The 12058-nt window shown below is 35.4% G+C and overlaps 1 protein-coding gene across 1 annotated transcript in view; it reads left to right on the forward strand.

The window, feature by feature from the left end:
- Positions 1-941: 941 nt before the first annotated feature.
- The window catches only part of eya2 (EYA transcriptional coactivator and phosphatase 2), a 33393-nt gene continuing 22276 nt past the window's right edge, over positions 942-12058 (forward strand). The window contains exon 1 of the mRNA XM_062996663.1: positions 942-1000. The gene's annotated coding sequence lies outside the window, so the exon portion shown is untranslated. The remainder of the gene's footprint in view (positions 1001-12058) is intronic.

Raw genomic sequence — 12058 nt, forward strand, 5'->3', positions numbered from 1 at the left:
TGATGTGGCACAGTATTCTAGTGGCACAGTCGTAAATAACACTAGCCTACTACTGCTGGGATCCAGGGTTCAAATCTCCAGCTAGTTTGACTACTCCAATTAAACTGTACATTAAACAGTATTCTTCTGCCAACTTTGGAAAAGAAACCCTGTCTGTTTTTTCATGAAAAATGAAATTTGTCCAAATGAAATACAAGAACCATTTAAAAACAACAGGTCTGCCATGGAAACATGTCACTGTGCACAATTGAATGAGCTTTAAGATGCTGAAGTGAAGAGTCTGCATTGGACAGAAAGTCAATCTTTAAGGTGCTGCTTTAATTTTAGAGCTTTTTTGAATGTCAGATGTTTTGTATTTTTAATGTTTTCCCCATAGACCAAGGAAATATACCAGAGACTCTGGTAAATTGAATGGTTAGCAACACTAACAGTCCATAAGACACTAGAGTCTGCTAAACTGCCAAACAAATGAGTTGATTAATGCACATTTACCTCATTGAGACTTATTGTCCACTGTAAATATGAAGGCTGAGAACCCATAAAACACACACACACACACACACACACAGAGAGAGAGAGAGAGAGAGAGAGAGAGAGAGACTCTGGATGATGAGGAGGAGGGACCACAGGAGGTCGCGTGTTTATTTAGCGTTTCTTCTCAGTGGCGCACACACACGCACTCCGCTGTTGTTTTAGTGCGGAGGAGGGACACAGCTCACTCACTCCTCCACTAATCACTTCGACAGCACTCGTAGAGCCTCCTGGAGTGTTGACATTACAGTCAGTCGGCGATAGCGCAGTTTACTTTGAGCTTAAGCGCCAGATAATGTTTGGAGCTCAGAATTAATTTAGCACTCAGTGGCTCATTGAACGCTTCATTGTGAGCAGCGCAGCGTTCCTGTCACGCGCGCGCACCGTTTATTCACTGTTTACTAACTTGCAGCCGGAATGGACAGACTACTCTGTAACTGATTTCTTCACCCGGTTTACTTCAAATATGGTGAGTAAATGTTAGCATACACATTGTCACTTTGTTTTTCTTATTAAAATACATTAGTGAACTGATGTGCTTTTGGATTTTAAGTATATTTCTGTATATTGCCGAACGCGTTTACATAGTAGCATCTAACATGATGCTAAAGGGTAAATCACTTCAGTTTCACCTATCATCAAACTAATAAATAGCAACACTCAGTTTATTTTTTAAATTTATTTTATTTTGCTTTAAATTACATATTTATTTTCACTAAATAGCCATACATATGACATATGTGGACTCATCTTATTTTTAACCGCACACACGAATTTATCACAAACAAATATATAATTTAGTATGCTGTATGGTTGTGCAGACTGCTTGGAAGCATTACATGTAGGGAAAATAGTCCAATAAAACTAACTTTTTTACTTTATAATTCTCAGTCAAGAATCATGTTAATACATAATAGTATATAATTAGTTTATATGTCTCTACTAAATAATAAAATGCAAAATTATAATGAATATTGTCGAAGATTCTCCTGTGTGCTTGTGTCAGTCAAATAAAAGCTACTAAAAATTTAAATCTAAATGTAAATATATTGTAAAGACTATTGTCCTGTTTTTTTTTGCATGTGTTACCATTACCTCCAAAAATGCAATTAAATAATAAGTAATATTAAAGATGCTATTGTAAGCAAAACAAAGTATAAAGTTAAAATATAAAGCTAATGTATAAAATTAGTTAAGTAAAATATACAACCTGGACAACTTGGTGATTAAATTCCGCAAGTCAATATTGTCTAACATTAAAAAGTTTATTTTTTTTTGTTTTTATAATACAGGACAGAATCGAGCATTTTGTTAAATTTGTCTATAAAGTATTTAAAACAACTGCTCATAGATAATTAGTCATATTGTAACAGCTTTTGTATGGCTGTATGAACAGAACAGGAACACTGAAGGACTTGGCATATCTCCGTATTATTCTTAGATTGTATATGAATTCATTACAAGTATCTACAATAACTAACTGATTTGTGGATGTAGTATGTTTTCAGGCAGCCTAAAAGTATTCTGTTGATTTGGAAAAATGCTACAGTATTACCGTTACAACACTGTTGATATTTAAAGTTGACAGCACCAAAACACAGTATAATAATAGACAGGTATACATTATATACGTTTAGGAAATCCTAAATAAATCAGTAAAGGTAATAACCTAGAAAAGTGTTAACATTGCTTTACCTGTACAAGTAACTTATACTTTACTTGTATGATTTTCAATTACTTGTTATTAATTGTTATTTGCTTTAGGCAACACTGGGTAAGGGTTTGGTATACAAATGTAAACACATTTTCTAGTTTTTATTCTATGCCCTGCAAAGTTCTTTGTAAAAGTAGATTTACACCAAAATTACTAAAGCCATGTTTAAAGCCAGGAGACTAATAAGGTAATTTTAGGGTGCCTTGCTAAGCATTTTTCAAAGAGGACCATTCATACTCTCAAGGTCTTCTCACAACCCCCAATTCAATTTACCAAACTCTCCTCTGGACTTCACTCAAATCCATTTTGCACAATTACACACCACTCTCCCAACACACGGCTCGTTCCGTTCCATAACCAGAACACCACATTTAACTAGTCTAAACTGGACTGAAAGCTTTAGAAACAATAAAACTAATGCCAGTTTTTCCTTTTTCACTGAGATGGACATAAAGCAGAGACTAAAGACTCTTCTGGGTTTCCTGCTTTTTTCTTGATTATACGGCTGCTTTTATCATACTGGTTTCATATGCTTGTCACGCATAAAAATTCCAAATAGTAAGAGTTTACTGCATTTTAGAGAAGTTCTGTACTGTTACAATTTAAAGTGTTCTATCATAAAAAATGTTGTGCACCGTAATACTGTAATTTATTAATTGTTACTTACACATATATTAAAATAGCTAATAGCTACACACTTAAAATTGTGTGCTAATATTGGTTTTTAGCTTATTAAATTAAAAAATTTAATAAAAAAATTAGCTTTTATAATGCTTTCACTGTATGGTAAAAACAGTAATTTTATTTAACACTGTAACTGTTACTTAATTTAACTCAAAATATTTTGCTTTGTTACGTTTATATATTATATATTACTCCTCTCACAATACTTGGCCCTACATAAGACAGTACAGTACAACTTTATTAAATGTATCATATTTTATTTGAGTTCAAAGTTAAACTGCATATAAGTCAACAGAAATGTTTTGTTTTTATACACATTTTATTTATGATCACCCACAAAAAACACTTTTGACCCATGTTCCTCCAGTAATCACGTGTTCTGGTCTGAGGTGTCTCTTTCTTCACTAACATTCCGGACCTCTTTTTCTTTTTATCATGGTTCTTATTACTGACTCTAATAAATTGTGAATAGGCTGCACAAGTTCTGGACTGGGGATCAGTCAGGGTGGAGAATGCTCCATCCTGACTGGCCCCAGCACCCCCTCTTATAAAAACACAAATTAATTCCTAAAGTCCTCTGTAGCCAAAGGTTTCTGGAATGATAAATATTTTCATAGGAAGCACGGCTCTTCCTGACTTTATCAGCGTTGGTTTTATTACTGGATGGCAGGCTGTAACCTCTTGGTTTGGAGGTAAGGCCGAAGGCCTTGAACTCCAGCTTTACTTTGAATAGTGCACTGATCCTCAGCTTCCAGTCTTCAAAAGGGAGACATCCTCAGTAGTAATGAGCTAAATATGTATGTATATATGCTGTGAGTTGCGTTGTTTTTTAGTTATCACCATGCCACATCATCTGATACCTGTGCATGCATTTCAAGTATTGCTTTTAATTAATACATTTAGTAACGAAGAACAATAAAGCTTTAAAAAAAGAATGAATAAATATACGAAATTCATCATGTGTATACTTGCTTAGAAACATAATTTATATGTAATACGTAATATGATACAATTAGGGCTTCCATTGTTATAAAATGTTAGCGATTGTTATGAAAATAGTTCTGATGAACAGTTTAATATCTTTTAAGATATCTTTTTATCTGTACTGTGACAAAAACATACTTGATAAAGAACAGATATTAACAGAAGCAATAGCTTTATTATATTAATACTGATACTAAAATATACAAAGATGGTTAAATAATGCTTAGAATTCAGCACATCAGTTAATGTAACTATTAAGCATTAGGCGAACGTAATGATTAAATATGCCACGTGATTATTCTACTAAAGTCATTAATAAAGCTGGTGTTTGCTATTGCAGGTTTGTGGAACTTAATTAATTACATTTAAACATAATTACAATTATCTTAAATAATAAGGCAGTTATGTCATAATTGTGACAGGCATAGATATATTTATACTATAATAAGGAATTTTATGTTTGCGTACAAAGCTTCTCACAGACAAATTATTTAAACACAATAGATTGATGTTTTCTGTCGAACAATTTGTATAATTAAGTTTATTTTAAGAATCATGTTTTGAGTGTTGATCTGTAGTTTTCTATGTCCCGATAAAGTTATAGTGAAACCTCAACCACACAGCGGCAAACTTTGTTTCAACCACTTTTTAATCAGACTGTGTTTGCTGCTAATTTCTGCTTCTAAAGCTGTGAGTGTTTTTAAATTAAATTATACTTCCTATTCAATAGCAGTAATCTGATCTTAAATGGTTGTGATTTTTAGCAGTGGGTAATTATTTTCAGTAGGGTTTTTCCTTCATTCTGAAGGCTGATTACTGTAATGCTATTGTTTTGGCCTAACAGTAGTGGAGTGGCAGAAAGGTGATCATTGTTACTTGTTTTTAAAGAACAAACCATCAAAACAATTGGGAGCAATGTGGGTTTTCACAATCTACACTTATCTGTGTGTGTGGATGTGTTTGTGTGAACAGGCTGTGAATTCAGAGAAGTGGTCCTTAGCAATTATATTCCCTCAGGATCTATTCTGCCTGGGGGGGGGGACTTTATACACACACACACACACACACACGCACGGACAGTATCTTCCATAATCCTTATTTAACTAATTACAGTAATCCAGCAGTAAAAAAGATCATTACGATTTAGTGTCACAGTGATAGATAGATAGATAGATAGATAGATAGATAGATAGATAGATAGATAGATAGATACTTAAGTTTTTTCTTTTAGTTAGTGTTTATATTAATATTTAAATATTATTTTTATGTATTCTAAATTGTTACACTATATACAAAAATCACAACCATATCTTTATTTACTATATTTAATAATTTGAGTGGGCAATATAGTCATATTTTTTAATTACAGTAATCGTGTATTACACTTTTTACTGGGTTGTTTGATTTTGTTATTGTTTTTACTGGATAGTAAAATTTAATGTAAAATCAACGTAGATATTGTATGCCATCCACAGTTTTTTTTCTTTATTTAATGTGTTAGAGCATAGCTAGAGTGTAATTTAATTAACACTTTTTTGTTTACTTTTTTATTTTTGTCACACATTTGTTGATTTTAAAATGCAGCACTGTTTTTGTCAAATCATTAATGCTTTGGTCAAAACTATTCTTTACTGTGGTATAACACTACATAACACTCTTTCAGCAGACACATTTATAATTTCTTATTGCCCGGTATAAGATGATTATGACAAAATCATTAATGTATCATCAGCTAATGTATCATCAAAATATCATTGCAAAAGCAATTGCTGAAAACCTTCTTGCTTGGCTCTTGCTTAGTCTAAACAAAACAGTTTGCGTAGGTAAGCTTATTTTTTAAGCTTTATTGGCTCTTCAGCAAGTGTACTGAGAGGAATGTCCCTGAGGCCAAAATAAGCAGGCCATTTTTCAACAGTCCTTGTCTGATAAAGTAGTTTATTACTCAGTGACTGTCTATGTGCCAGTGTATGCAAGTGTGTGTCAACAGCTGCTTTTTTTTTCTTAAAAATGTGGCACATATACAAGTAACGAGAAAAAATAAAAAATTTTAGTTACATTTAGGTAGCTCTTTCTTTGTGGTAAAATGGATCTGACCTTTGGCATGATTTTTGATTCAGTGTATCAACTGTAATTAGAAAAATATCCATTTAGATAAAAAATAAGCCATTCAAACAGAGGCTCTCTGGATCAGTCAATGTCCAATTGACTGTATGTCTGCTGTCCTCCTGTTCAGAGCACAACAGATGTGTTACCTGGAAAAGAGACCACCGGCTGACCGAGCAGGTCATCCCTCTGCTCACACAAGATGGTTTCTGGGAGGTCTGCCAGCTGTCTTCAGCTTCTGACCCATGTCTCGGGGCACTACTCAATGGCTTGCAGCTCTCCACTGACCTGGGGGAGTGGGGCATGGGTGGACGACGACACTGTGAGGAGACAGTAAGAGGACTGAATGCAAGGGGTCGATTACAGATTGAGAAAGAGGGTGGGGGTGGGCTAAGATTATGAGAGTGGAGGGGGAGCTGGCATGAAAGCAGCCTTTCTACTTTCGGAAGCCATCATGTGGAAAAAGGGAGCCCACCATGACAGACAGCTAGTGTTACACACTTATGAGATGACCAGGGAGGTGGCAGGCCGGGATGCATATTTTTTAATAAACACAGCCAATAAATTGTGTGTGAAAGAGAAAGGTGATAGCTTGTTGGGAGTCTACTTAATGTTTGAACTATATTCTGCTTTGGATATTTGGCTACCCAGAAAATTAAAGGAAATGATGTATTAAAGCAAAATAAAAAATACAAGCTGAAAAATGTATCTATGTTTTTTAAACGCTTTATTTATGCAGTACTACAGCATTTCTGTCTACGTCTTCATACGTCAATACAGTAAGAGAAAGTTGTCAGGGTTCCCATGCTCTGCCGTGCTCTAGTGTTAATGAAATCCCCCGGTAGTGAGGTAAGCGGGGTGTATAAGTCATCTCAGGAGGCCATTACTGAGCCGTTATCACCCACCACATCTGCTCCCATTAGCTGCCTTAAGAGCGGACGTGTGCGGCCTGGACTCTTTATTTATGAGAGTCTGGGTTCAAAGGCTGTAGACGAGCAAAAGCCCAGAGGCGCTGTGCAGCCAGGCGGGCATAGGCAAGCTGTGTGTTTGAGTGGGTCAGCATACTGTGTGTATGCTTGTCTGTAATATGATGTGTATAGAGTAGTGTAGAGCTTTTTTAAATAACATATATAAAAAATTTACAAATTGATTGACTATGCTGGCATAGCTTTTAATTATAGTTGACAACTGTTAAAACCATAATTGTAGTTTCATTTCTTTACACAATTAATTGCACCACATTAATTGTACTGTCTGCCTCAGTTCTTCAGAAGATTAAAAAATTAACTAAATTATTAGATAAAAATTACAGCATGGTAACTCTTATTTCTTATCTTAATTCCCAACATTTTAGAACTAGGAACTGTAAGGTGTATCAATGCAATTCTTCATTTCATTTCACTGCTTTATTCATGGTTGCGGCCTTTCTTTCTTTCTTTCTTTTTTTACTTTCTTTCTTTCTTTTTTAATTTCTTCTTAATTTCTTTCTTTCTGTCTTTCTATCTTTTTAATTTCATTTTTAATTTCTTTATTTCTTTTTTAATTTCTTTTTTAATTTCTTTCTTTCTATAAAATTTCTTTCTTTCTTTCCTTCTTTCTTTTTTGTCAGTCTGTCTGTCTGTTTTGACCATTAGATATCATTAATCCTATGATTTTATCCTTCTTTCTTTTTTGTCAGTCTGTCTGTCTGTTTTGACCATTAGATATCATTAATCCTATGATTTTATTCAAAAGTATAGTCAGTTCTCCAAAACACAGCGTTTAATAACAGCTAATTCATTTTAATAAATCACTGTGCTCTTTTTATTTTAATCCTCATTCTCAGTCAAGACATTTTGCAGTGCTAAAACATGCTGTAGATATCAACATGTGTGATCTGTTTTTGCCATAAGACAATTTTGTATGTTTTGTGTACAGTGTATAACTAACTAATGTTCTATAATGTGTGTGCATTTCAGATTTAGAAAGAAAAATATATATTTTTGTTCATTCTAAGATAGCTTATTGCATAAAATTGTGAAGGCCTAACTGTAAGGGTGGGCGATATGGCCAAGATCTTATAATTGTACATCCTGGTAACTGTGTCAATTTTAATGTAGTAATTTTTATAGAAAAAAATAGATTTAAAAAACCCAAACTGTTTAATACATTTGGTGCATTTTTTTTATACATAAAAGTGTCTAAAATGATCAGCACTGCTTTTTCATAGTACACAGCACGAAGTAAGTCATATCTATACTGCAGTTATCTATACAGAGATTAAAATCAGTACCGTCGACACATTTATATCGGCAAACTGTGTATATAAAATATGGCCAGCTAGGCTACCTGGCACGTACACAGACAGGTGATTTACTAACAGTATTATGTGTTGTATCTGAATAGTTGAAAATAAGTTGACAAGGTATTAAATTAGAAGTTAATTGGGCACTTTTATAAGCAATATTTCCTGGTTAACTATTTTAATTTAATTTTGAAGAACACATGACAATGTGCAGTGCATAAAGATTAAAAGACAAACTACAATAGTTTATCTACTATTTTTTCATTTACACCATATGGCTATTCTGACTCAGGTCTAGTGTATGTGTGTGTGTGTGTGTGTGTGTGTGTGTGGTTGTACAGCACTTTGAAAGGGTCACTATGACATTTTGAATAACGTGTTATAAAATGGGACAGAACTGTGCCATATGTGCTATTTTTAAATGTTCAGATTTTGGTTTAGATATGGAGACGGTCTTAGATCAGTTTATACAGATTGGTCTCTGGAGCACCATATGGTCATGGCTTCTTGTCGGTAGCCAGCATGACCTTTTAACCTCACTCATAATTATGTTGTCAGTAAAATGCTTTACAGGGAACATTGTATCATTCTGATTTCTTATCTTACCCAAACCTTGTTTTACGTTCACCAACATTATTCTGTCTTATAGACTTATCAGAATGAGAATGAGTAAACACGTTTGAAAAATATTTTTTTATATTGACTCTGATACACTGGGTTTGCAAATGTGACAGTCCAAAGTGATATACAGCGTAAGACTGTATGGAAGGTGATACCCGTGAAAAAACGCTGCTCCGGCAGCACAAGGCTAAAGCCAGGTGAAGCGCTTTGCACTGGCCTTGCCCCGGCCTTGCCCCATGCAGCGTTTGTTTTAGCTCAGCTTACCCCGTCCTGAGCGGCTAGCCTGATCTTTCTCATGCCCTGACGCTCCGGTACAGGCGTGTACCAGGAAACATGCTGTGCACTGCAGGATCTGTGCAAGGAAGTCAGGATTCCACTGGATGTCCCTGACTCCTATTTTGCTGACTCTCCTTCTCTTTATTTACCATTTTTGACTGTCCATGCCCTTTGTACATTTTCTTAATTTCTCTGTGGTGAGTCAGCAGGTGTTGTATTGTTGTAGAAGGGTCAGAGTGTGAACCTCCTGCATCCTCAACACAGAGATGAGATCGTCTGTGTTGATAACCAGGAATTTGATGTAGTTTCTGTTTACGGTTCTGTGTGTGACGTGGTGTGGTATTGTTCAATAGAATCGTTGTTAAACTGTTAAAAACACCTCTCTAGTTGCTCTGAACAATTGTTTGTAGGGCTGCAACTATCTGATATTTAAGTTCCATCGTAATATTTTTATTTCAATTTAAATATGGTTGAAAAAAGCTCATTTTTGACAAAAGAGGTATTTAATCTTTAGTAAATCTGTTTGTTAAATGTTAATTTTTTGAGGCTTAAAACAACTCAAAGTATGTTTTTTTGTCATAAAGTACAAAATGCTTTGAGTCAGGTCAGGTGATTTCCTGCTGTTCCAGTCAGACTAGCTAGTATGATGGCATTTACTTGGATTAATTTCCAGATTCCCTGATAAGAAAAGAAATAAAAAGACCTGCATACTGATTGATGTGGAAACGACTTCTCGAGAAGACCTCTTTAAATAAAAAAAAATTATGTGGAATAATGTGTTAATGCTATGGGCTTGTTTTTCAGGCGTTGGCCTAGGCTCTTTAGTTCCAGTTAAGGAAAATCTTAATGCTTCAGCATATTGATACATTTTGGACAATTGTTTGCTTCCAGTTTTGTGGGAACAGTTTGGGGAAAGCTCGTTTCTGTTTCAGTATGATTTTGTCCCATTGCTTAAAGCAAGGTCTATAATGGTGTAGTTGGGTAAGTTAGGTGTTGAAGAACTTGAGTGTCTTGCAAAGAGCTCTGACCCCAACTTCATTGAACACCTTTGGGATGAACTTAAATGGACGTTGTGAGCAAGGTCGTCTCATCCAACAACAGTGTCTGAATAAATAGGCAAAAACTTCCAAAGACTAATCCAAAATCTTGTAGAAACCCTTTCCAGAAGGGTAGAAGCTGTTGTTGTTGTTACGAGGGAACCAACTCCATATTAAATCCTATGGATTTAGAATGGGATGTTGTAAAAAAGCTCCTGTGGGTGTAGTGTGTAGGTGTCCATATAGTGTATGTATTAAAATGTTTAATATTTGTATTGCTGAGTTTTAGGGGGGTTCAGGAATACTCTCTTCACATACAGCAAATCTATCACAGGGCAACCCACTCTCATCCAGTCACTGATTCACAGCTAGGGTAAATGTTGAACAACCAGTTCATCTTTTGCCTGGTTTTGGAAGATTAAAGAAAACAAGAGTGGAAAAACTGTGGCCACGTTTACATGCAGCCTAATAATTCGTAAATAATTAAACTAATATCTCAGTCAGAATAGAATATGTCCATTTATACACTTTAGTCAAAATAGACTAAAATAGAATGGACTCGATTGAGGCCATTCTGAACACTGTTTCATCCGATTGATCAAATTATCAGTTAAATAGAAGCTTAATAGCCACATAAGCAACCTGTATCCAATTACTTACTCTTTTTGAAAGTATGTTGAAGTATGCATTTGGGTCATAGCGATTATTCAATATGATGGGTGCAAAAAACTGGTCTGCAGAAGAGACAAAGTTTATGCTGCTAACTAAAAGACTTAAAATAGTTAGCAGGATGAACGGCCATAAAGCACACAATAACAAGTAGTGCAGACAAGTATTTAAGTGAATGAAGGACAGTGAGTTCACAAGAACTTCCTCTCGCCCCCTCATTAATAAGTGAATGTTAAGTACATTTTCCTGAGCCCACCATAATTTAAACATCAACTGAAAACTCATGTAAAGTACAGCCGCTCCTCTTGTTCTGACTGGACTCACGTGATGCTCATTGTTATGGTAACACGTACACTAAATGGTACTCTATTCATGTGGCCATTGTGGATCGGATTACTTCTAGCGTGCGTGTAAACAATTTCATCAGAATGATCAGCAGAGTGTACATAATCAGAAGGAATTCAGATTGGAGAAAATCTTTGTGTGTAAACATAGCTAGTGACTGTAGGTCTTCAGGACTCACCATGTTAGCCCCTAATACTTAGATTAGGGTTTCAATCTCAGCACTGCTGTTGGCCTGCCAGGCGTCTAAACCGACATAATTGGCTATGTCTTGGGGGAGAGCCAGGGTAAAGCGGTTAATGAAAATGAACTGAAAAAATTTTAATGATCAATTTCCTTTGTTAAAAATCTTATGTAAAGCCCTTAGCTCAGCTGTACATAGGGCAGGTGTGGCCTAGTGGTTAAGGAACTTGACTAGTAATCAAAAGGTCATTGTGTCAAGCCTCACCACTGCCAGGTTGCCACTGTTGGGCCTTTAAGCAAGGCCCTTAACCCTCAATTGCTTAGACAATATACTGTCACAGTACTAGGGATGTCCCGATCCGATCTCAAAGATCGGGATCGGGGCCGATCAAGGCATTTTTTAATTGATCGGAATCGGCTTTATTAAACCCGATCTTAATCCCGATCTTTTGTTTTACGTCAGCATGTCCGGTGTGTGGAAATAGTTTAAACTGGAAGGTAAAACAAGTCCAACAGTGAAGTGTAATGTCTGTAATGCAAGCGCTTCACGAGCCGGTAGTAGCAGAGCTGCGTTCATTACTGTAGAATTTTACTGTTTATATGGTGTGTGAGTCAAGGATCACTCCGGTT

The sequence above is a fragment of the Trichomycterus rosablanca genome, chromosome 6 (assembly GCF_030014385.1).
Source record: "Trichomycterus rosablanca isolate fTriRos1 chromosome 6, fTriRos1.hap1, whole genome shotgun sequence".
Taxonomy (NCBI): domain Eukaryota; kingdom Metazoa; phylum Chordata; class Actinopteri; order Siluriformes; family Trichomycteridae; genus Trichomycterus; species Trichomycterus rosablanca.